This window comes from Pinus tabuliformis, chromosome 4_1 (genome assembly GCF_031772625.1).
Source record: "Pinus tabuliformis cultivar Carrire ecotype Pingquan chromosome 4_1, CPIR1, whole genome shotgun sequence".
In the NCBI taxonomy this organism is placed as follows: Eukaryota; Viridiplantae; Streptophyta; class Pinopsida; order Pinales; family Pinaceae; genus Pinus; species Pinus tabuliformis.
Window position 1 is genome coordinate 6,707,399 of NC_142303.1, and position 10,368 is coordinate 6,717,766.

The 10,368-nt window shown below is 36.8% G+C and overlaps 1 pseudogene; it reads right to left on the reverse strand.

The window, feature by feature from the left end:
• Nucleotides 1-9,010: 9,010 nt before the first annotated feature.
• On the reverse strand, nt 9,011-10,155 carry LOC149173968 (uncharacterized; annotated as a pseudogene).
• Nucleotides 10,156-10,368: the final 213 nt, after the last annotated feature.

Genomic DNA, 10,368 nt, shown 5'->3' on the forward strand with positions numbered 1-10,368 from the left:
TTCAATGATCTCACAGAACTATGTTTTTTTCAGTTGATATGATTGTCTCACTAATATTTCAATAAATATTTTCTTAATACCTTTTTGTGGTCAAAGAGTGTGTTCATAAATATAAGAAGGTTGAGTGATACTTAAATATTTCCTTCCCTTTTCATTTGATGCTTGAAATCAAACTTGTCTTGCACACTATTTAACCACCTTATATAGATGGTGCACTTGAGAAATACAACTTGTATTCACTTTCTAAAGGTCTGCATAAAATCCTTAAGTCATTCTCTTCTAATTTCTCTAAATATCAACTACGTGTCATAGACTAATGGAAAAATTGCTTAATCCTTTTTATCATATAAAAAAAATTCAAACACACTTTTAATCGTTCATCCAAGAAAAATATTTAGTGAGAAAGGGTTATATACCACTTTTTTCATAGAGTCCTCTGCTATTATTAAACAAGGGTAGCTACAAAGTAGCAAGTACCTATTTAAAGTTCTTAAAATTTTAAGTTGCGAGAATTAAAATTGTGAGAATTTAGTGTAATATTGGTTTTTTGTAAGAGAATTGTTCAAAGTTGCTAGAGTTTTAAGTTGTGAAAATTTTGTGTGGTTTTGGGTTTTCCATGTTATTAAATTTTGTCAAAAGGAATTAAATTTAAATTTGTGAGAATTATATGTGGTATTGGGTTTTTGTGTTTTTCAATTTTGTAAATATGAAAAGAAAGACTAGGTATATTAGTGATCAAGAAAGGTTGTAATATCACAGACATTGAGTCTAGCAGCCACAAGGAACCTTCCATATTGTCTTTCTTTATGTGAACCTTCCATATAGGCATATTATGTGCAACAAATTTCAGACCAATTTCACTCATGCATAGGGGTGAGACACTATATTTCCATAGTCGTTGTTACAGAGGTCATGGAGAGATGTTATTACTTTAATTTATTTAAAAACTATGTTGAGTAGCCTTCCAAGTTGCTAAGTAGATTCACAAGTGGTTTATGTTGTAAAACATTTGTGGAAGATCTTATTAATTTAATTTCTTTAAAAACTATGTTGAGTGGCCTTCCAAGTTGCTAAGCAAATTCACAAGTGGTTTATGATATAAAACCTAATTTCAAATGAAGAGCAACCCATCCCAAACGTACTTGTTCAAATCCTCAATGTAGCTTGTGTCAAACTCTTATACTTGTTTCCATCTTCCAAATGGCTATTTGATTATTTAATTCCAAACAAAAGTATCTTATGAATTGCAATGTCCATCTTTGTTGGCATTATGATACATATGTTGTACTTGATGGCAACCCACTCATCTCAGATAATAAATTATAGTGTAGAGAAAAGTTCACGCACTTTTATGCAGAGAAAAGTTTATTTCATGTAGAGAAAAGTTCACGCACTTTTATGCAGAGAAAAGTTTATTTCATGTAGAGAAAAAGTTCATGCACTTTCATGCAAGGAAAAGCGCGTATATGTTGGAGAACTTACCTTTGGTCCATGGTAGTTAGTCCTTGGTATTTGAACCTATGAGGAAAAGCGCGTATATGTTGGAGAACTTACCTTTGGTCCATGGTAGTTAGCCCTTGGTATTTGAACCTATGAGGAAAAGCGCGTATATGTTGGAGAACTTACCTTTGGTCCATGGTAGTTAGTCCTTGGTATTTGAACCTATGAGGAAAAGCGCGTATATGTTGGAGAACTTACCTTTGGTCCATGGTAGTTAGTCCTTGGTATTTGAACCTATGGTTTTGGACCATGGTACTTCGTCAAAAGTGTTGATCTCACGTACTTTCATGGTTGGTTCATGGTATTAGCCCAACAGTTTTTTTGATCCTATGGTTTTGGCCCGTGGTATTGTGAAAGGCCTAAGCCTATATAAAGCAAAGGAGATCACTTGGCTAATTCATCCTCGCAATTGAATATCTTAAGATCTAAAATATTGGGTTATTGTTTTGAAAGTTTGATCTATGAAAGTGAAGTTGAAAGCGAATCTGTGAAGGGTGATCTCTCGAGCGCTGCAGCTGCGGAAGTGCGGAGGCGCCATAGAAGGCGCAGTGCGGAGGCGCCACAGAAGGCGCAGTGCGGAGATGCCACAGAGGTGCCACAGAAGGCGCAGTGCGGAGACACCACAGAGGCGCCACAGAAGGCGCAGTGCGGAGGCGCCACAGAAGGCGCAGTGCAAAGGCGCCACAGAAGGCGCAGTGCGGAGGCGCCACAGAAGGCGCAGTGCGGAGGCGCCACAGAAGGCACAGTGCAGAGGTGCCACAGAAGGCGCAGTGCGGAGGCGCCACAGAAGGCGCAGTGCAGAGGCGCCACAGAAGGCGCAGTGCGGAGACGCCACAGAAGGCGCAGTGCGGAGGCGCCACAGAAGGCGCAGTGCGGAGGCGCCATAGAAGGCGCAGTGCGGAGACGCCACAGAGGCGCCATAGAAGGCGCAGTGCGGAGGTGCCACAGAAGGCGCAGGTGCGGTGGTCGCGGCGCCACAGAAGGCGCAGGTGCGGTGGTCGCGGCGCCACAGAAGGCGCAGGTGCGGTGGTCGCGGCGCCACAGAAGGCGCAGGTGCGGAGGTAGTATAGATATCCGCAGATCTATACCAGTGAAGTTGCGATCCCTGCTTAAAATTTGTTTTAACTGCCTTTGACTATTCTGTAGGGTTTTGGGTGCATAATGGATGTTTGGTTACTGGTATTGAGTTCAGATAACAACATGATTAATGACTTATCTTTATGTACTAGATCTGGTTGATAACTCTCATAATATCATTGTATATGTATGGATCTGGTGATTGGGTGATTCAGAAGGTTGTTTGATTATGAGCTTCAATGTTGTTGTTGGGTCCAGTATGAAAATTGGATGAAAAGTGGCCTTTCAGATTATGTGTTGTGCTTCAGTGTATCCAGTCTGAAAATCGATGAAATGTGGTACCTGGAGGAGAGAAGATTGTAGGCCAGCGCCTATGTACTAGTATCTAAGCTAGTACAAAAGCTAAGGGAGATCTTTGGAGCATTGTAGCAGGTAGCAGCCTGCGTACTAGTAAATGGATCGGCTAGTACAAGAGCAAAGGGGGTTGTAGCTCCCGTACTGGTATAAGACTGCACCAGTACAAATATTGTAAAAGGATTTTCTTATTAAGAAGAAGATTGAGATGACTTGCAGCAGGTGGTTTTTCTCCCGCATTGGGTTTCCACCTTATATCATGGTGTTCATGTGTGTGCCTTATGTGTGATGATCTATTCTCTATTACGGCATCTGTTATCTGATAATATGGTTGATAATGTTCTAATGCACTCATTGAAGATCAATTAACTTAATCATAAGAAGTTGTGGAAGTAGCATATATGAATCTGATTATGGAAACGAAAAAGTTTTATTAATGTGATAATACTGATTCACCCCCCCTCTCAGTATTATTTCCAACAATCTTCACAAAAGCACATACAGTAATTCATAGCTGTAGGTTATGATATCTTTACTGTGTGCATATGGATGTCTAAGTATTTTCAGTTGAAAAGCAAATCTACATACTAATTCTCCATGGCTTAACAAAGATGTTTCTTCAAATGTATCTAGCTTAGGGAAACCTAGTATTTGAAAACTACTTAACTAAAATATTTCCCTCGCCTCTGGTGAAACTGTCATTGAAATTTGCTGTTCAATATTGGAAAACTAAGAGGCATTGCTTGGTTATTTAAACCACAAGGAGAACTGACACATATGGTGGAAATGCAGATCAAAGTGGAAGAATGATACAATGCCTTGCAAATGCTTTCAGCGTTAACTACTTGTGTGCTGATTAATTCTTTAAAGTTTCTTTAGTTTTTCAGCTGAGAGTTCATGTTTGCTCTGTTTTACCAATTTTTTTAGCTTTGGGCTTTTGAAAAGTTGCACCTCAGGATCTATGTTTGCTCATTACCAATCCATTAGCTTTGTTACTGATTTCTGTAAGGAGATGCTAACTTTTGTCACCTGTTACAACTGAGATCTACCTCTAAGCCACAGGCCAAAGCGGCCCATCATTTTCTTTTCTACGTTAATATAAGCTGGGGTTTTGATGATTGTAATAAATTTTGTTTCTCTTTTGTGGGACATTTTGTGCAGGAGTTCAAATGGTGTATATAAAATAGAAAGATGTAGAAAGTGACAGTCATGGGATATGTGAAGCTGAACAAGGTACTGAAGAAAGTGAAATGCACTGGGAAGCGTGCTGAACTGTGGCCATACGTGCCATACAGCTCGGTTACCCAACCTTTCTCTACTCAAAATTATGATAAGAAAGCCCCTGCTGGGTTTGTGAGGAAAGAGAGCTTCAACACCAGTCCTGTCTCCAACAGCCAAGATGATCATTACGCTACTAACATGTTTAGTGAAGAATTTATGCTATTATGTTGTAATTTATAGGCCCCCAAAGCTCCTCATAGATGAGAATATTTGCAGGATGTTAATATTGTTGTAAGTTTGAAGTAGATGTGGAATGACTAACTTTTGTGCTGCTTCTCATCTTCAACAACAAGAGTTTCTGTGGTGAATGAAGGGCTTACATCCTGTAAGTAGAATCCATGTCCTGCCTTGTGAAGCAGCGCTCCACTGTGATAGCGATCTTTGTAATGTTTCTGGTAAATCCTTTAGAATGCTATTTCATTATGTAATATGATGGGATTCACTCTACAGAGTCCATGTCATGCCTTGTGAATCAGCTCTCCACTTATGTGTATTTTCTCTGTAATGACCCTAGTAAATCCTATAGAATGAGATTTCATTCTGTAATATGATGGGATTTCACTCTACAAGATTGGTTTCAGTTTTACTTGTATTGTGGTATATGAAATTTCTCAGTTTTACTTGTAATAGGATGGGATTTCATTCTGTAATATGATGGGATTTCCCTCTGCAATATTAGCTACTAAATTTTACTTGTATGGAAAGATTACTACTTTCTTTGTTCAATATTTTATTTTAATTTTATTCATTTCAGTCTATTATATTATATTTTATTATAATTTTGTTCATTTCAGTCTATGATATTTTATGATATTTTATTCAATTCTATCACATTGTTTTTCGAAATTATAAAAGTAAAGGCAGCTTCCTGTTTTTTGAAGTTAGAAATTATAAAATCAAGGCAGCTTCCCTTTTCCGTCATTAAAGGTATCTTTTGATGCAGAATAAATATACCATTTTTAAATATTTAAAATTCAAAAATATTATTTAAATGCTCGATTATCACCAAGCTTCTTGACTTTAAACTTTTATATGGCCACAAGTGTCATCCAGCTCATGGATCCACATTAATAAAGTGGATAAGAGGACTTAGGGACGACACTACATGCATTGTAGTGGATTTGATCCCACCTAAGAAATCCGCACCACCAACTCCAGTTAAGAAGGAAGGCAAATTTAAGAATTTTTTCAGAAGGAAATCCACTGATTCATTGTCTAAGTCAGTTGAAAAGCAACAAAATATAGACATTGTCCAGGAAATCTTTGAGGAGGGGTCAGCAATGCTCACTGAAAGGTAGATAGCCATTTCCAGCTTAGCATCCTTGCAGTAGATTATGTTTTGTAAACACAGACTTATCATTTAAAATTGCAAAGGGAGTAGCCAGAGCCCTGGCTTATTTACATGAAAGGAAGTTTGTTCATGGAAATATTAAGCCAAGCAACATCCTTCTAGGCTTTGACATGGAGCCATACATAGCAGGTTTTGGGCTAGAAAAGCTACTGGACACTGCCAATGTCAAGTATAGTAGCTCTGCTATCCACCTAAGGAACCTTGAAGGTATATTTTCAGGGAGAAAATGATGAGAGGTTGTATCCTCCATGGTCACTCTAGAAATCCTTATAAACCCATGTAAATATGGTCTTTGAATAATATAAAACCTTAAGTTACAAAATCTCTTTCTCTCTCTCTCCCTCTCTCTCTCTCTCTCTCTCTCTCTCTCTCTCTCTATATATATATATATATATATATCTATGTATGTATGTATGTATGTATGTCTCATTGATAACAAAAAATGTATATATTATTTAGACGTAGCTTTCTCTCAATTATAAAATCTCTTAGATTTTCAGCCAATCTTGCTTTAAATTATAAAAAATTGTGAAATATTGGCCAATCTTTTGTTAAAATATTAGACCTTATAAATAATAGGAAAATATTTTCTACTAAAATGTAATTTGCTCATTTTCCACACTAGGGAAAATATGCCTACATGCCTACTTTTCATCATCTAATAGGTTTTTATGATGCACTCCTGCAAATCTATTTGTTTGTTTTGATCCCTTTTACAACAAAGGTCATGTATGTGTTAATCTAACCTCCACTTCCCTCAATCTTAGGAGATATTAATGTGTGCACTCTCACTTCATGAATATCAACTCTAGTAATTAAATTACATCCATATCCTTGAGAGCTTGTGTTATCCATGTTGATGTAATTAGATGCAGCCTTAAACCTATTTATTTAAGGAGAAGCACCATTAGGAAATTTTAGGAAGCTTCTCTCAAGAGTAGTAAGTTCCCACAAATTCGTTTTTGTATTATTTTCGAATAAGAATTGATGTTTATATTCTTTTTTTATTTAGTGACCTTATCTTCTTTAGCACATCTCCAAACATACTTAACTACTCTCTAAAATATCTTAATATGTTGTTAACAGGAAATCTATGTAGGATTCTTTATAAAAGTTGTTACTACACTTTTCCCAAGCTACCTTATCCTGTTCATTAGCAAGCATCTCTTTTGTAACATTGAGTCATTTGTGGACATTAAAAGCATTTTCCTCTGTCTTTCTTTCTTTGATATTAAGTTTTTTCTACTGATTGGAGATCATATTACATGATGCATGATTAACAAATGCTTCTTATTTGTACGAAAAATACACTAGAGATATAAAAGACTTAAGACACATGATAAATGAAGAGTTTGGTTTTATTTATCTAGATCACAATATCACGCATATGAAAATTATTTCACCATTTGAAAAACTTATTATTTCTTTATCCACTCACTATATGAGTTCCATTGGGAATGTAGAGCCTTACAACAATAATATATTGGTGCAATTTTCAAAATATCATATAATCTACTAATTATCAGCACTAAACTCTTTATAAATGAAGTTGAAACACTAAAAAACGGTGCTTGCCTTTTAATTTAAAACAGAATTATCATGGTAAATTGGTATAAGAATATTAGTAGAAAAAATCACCTAGTCATAAGCCTAAATATTGGCAAAGGCTAATTCTTCATGTGGCATAATCAATTAACCATGTGATCTTGCTACATGATGCAAAAAAAATGACCCATGGATCCTAATACTTTTTAGGGTTCTTTTCCAATTCAATAGGCTTTTCTTCTTCTTCTTCCTGAGATGGTAAAGATAATGACTCAAGAATGACTCTAAGCTTACTAGATAACCAAATTCTCAGCATACCTTGCAATTTCCACACTAGCCACTTACGGATTTTCAATCAATGTTTAGATAATAAATAATGGATGGGCATAAAAAAAACATAAACATTAACACCAAAAATAATAATAATCACATGAACCTACTGAGAAAGTGGAAACACATAAAATATCATCTTCACATTGGATACTTTTGGAGAAAGGCAATCTTGAGTACCATGATCAAATAAACACGGAAACACATAAGATATCATCTTCACATTGGATACTTTGGAGAAAGGAAATCTTGAGTACCACGATCAAATAAAGAAACACCAGACTACTGGAGAAGTGAGCGTTAGTTTTTAAATTTTCGATATAAACATTGGTTTTCAAGAGAGATTGCAATTAACAATGTACAAATTACTGAATAAATAATTACCAATTAAACTTTTAAGTCACATTCTAAAGGTGCAATTAAGTTGAGCTTTCATCTTGTCATTCAATTGATGGACACTGAATATTAAATATAACATAAATATATAGGAGTAGCATGTGAGTGTCAGTTTTATAAAGAAGATTCTTTTTATTATTAATAAAAATATAGATAGTCAGTTTCATTTTAAAGGGTTATAAATATGAGTTATAAATACAAGACTTAAAAGGTTGTAAATATTTAAAGGGTTGTAAATATGAGTTATTAATTGTTTTTACTCAAAACCTGATAAATAGCAATTTAGCAATTTCTTTTAATTGAGTGACTCAAATTCATGTTTCTTTAGGTTGAAGGTAAACCCACTAAAGTGGAAAAAACTGTGATGCTAATAATTAGAGGGATTGTCATCATGGGGTGATAAGAAATTTAATATTCCAAGAAGAGGAGGTAGTAGTAGATTCTAAATAAATTAGAAATGCAACAACATAAATGTTTGCAGCGAATTTAGAGAGATCCACCTTGTTGAATAATGCACACACTACATGGATGATGGATTTCCGCACTTTATGCCTTACGACGTTTTCTTTGCAACATCTGGTGCAAATGCTAGTTTTATAATACATCAAGGAGATGTAAACGGAAGAAAGCTTCCAATTTATCCATGAATCATCTCATGAAGAAGATGATGTCAACAAACCAATAGTTAATTGATGTAACAGTGACAGGACAGATCCATGATGAATAGAGGGATTCGTTGCATATCGCTGTAGTGGAAATACAATGTATGTCACCTAATGGGATGATGCGTTAATCACATAGAATATATCACCTAATGGGATGATGCATTAATCACATAGAATAAATAACAGTAGAGATGTTTAAAAGCACTGAATTTAAACAGAAAGCTTCTCCGAATTCCAATAACATATTTACAGGAATATTTTACTATGATAAGTGAACTCTAGAGTAATTTGATCAATTCTGGCCCAATTAACTGTTTGGCAATATTGTAAGATAATTACTGATAATCTTTCGAGCCAACAAAATGGTTGACTTCTAAAAAGAATCAAAATAATAGCTCAAAACAAACATACTTACAGGGCGGTAGAATAACTGTTCAATTCCTGAGGTCCCTAATCTTTGGGCTTCCCTGATCTCCAATTTGGGGATAAGGGATAGTAATATATACTACTATTAGTTGGGGACCACGAGACCAGTGGTTGTTTGGCCTTCTTTTGGTGATTAAGGTTGTTGTACATTGAACCTAAAGTGCTGAGCAAGAATCAGATCCACATCCCCGATATCAACGACCATATGCACTACATCCCTGCTGCCATGAAAGCCATCTTCCTCTGTCTGTACTCAAATATTTGGGGCATTTCGGCAGTTGCCCATGCACTTGCACCCCACTGTCTCAACCTCACAACCCATCCCTGATTTACTTATTCTCTCTTCAAACGCCTCCAACAACATCTTGGATCCTGACTTCTTGCACTTCCCACCCATACAAACTTTTATCACACTCTTCGCCTCCTGCACTGCAATACCCACGGCTGAATTCAACCCCAATCTATCACTAGTCTCTGCAAATTCCACATGCAGAGCCTTTTCATCTCTATTAACCTCCGCTACATTCAGAGGATTTTCTACCAACACCGACTAGTATGGCTCAAGGGCCTCTAAAACCCGTCCCATCTGCTCTGTCGGATGGAGCAGAGCCATGTCGACCATCTCCCTCCCATGGTTGGAGGAGCACGATGAGAATGGCCAGTCTTCACAACAACCCTTGTTTTTCCTTTGCTTTTCAGCTAATTTCAATGCCTTTTTCTGGGCTTTCAGCTGCCTTTTTGTCACGCCCCTACACCTGCGGTAGTCTTCCAACCACTTGTAGCAAGGTGCGGCACCACCGAACGCTTTCTTTTCACCAATACTAACATTCGTGGACTACGCCTACTTTCACATTAACATTACTTAGCTTGTGTTTCGCAACCAAGTAAACTTGCAATTATCCTTTATACTTAATGAAGCCCATACTCATTCATTATCATCATGCAATTATACCAAGAACAACAACAATTGCAACAAGTATAAAGGGGAGGGGCAACTCTCCGTAATGTGAGTCTGCCCGACAATTTTATTAAGAATATCAGTTTACAATAAACAAGTGTGTCTTGGCCGAACCAAGTCTCACACTTAACCAAATAATACAAAGAGAGGCAAACTTGCCTTTACAACCATGTACACCTCTTGCATAAAGGATAGTGCTCACCCGAGCCACTAATTCCCCTTACCAAGTCCTGCACAATTTCTGCACATACACCGAACCCCAGGCACACCATGCCCACACCTCTACCGGTACAAGATAATCCTCAAACTGCACCTTTAGATAGTGCGCATGAGCTATGCGTAGCTCTATCCAAACCTGCGCAGTTTTACTTTACCCCTTCTACCTTATGCGTAGATATGTGATGAAGATTTGATGATGAAATGAGCTCTCAAGCTCACTTATATATAGTCATCTCTGCGTGGGTTTTACATGGGGTGTGCAGCCC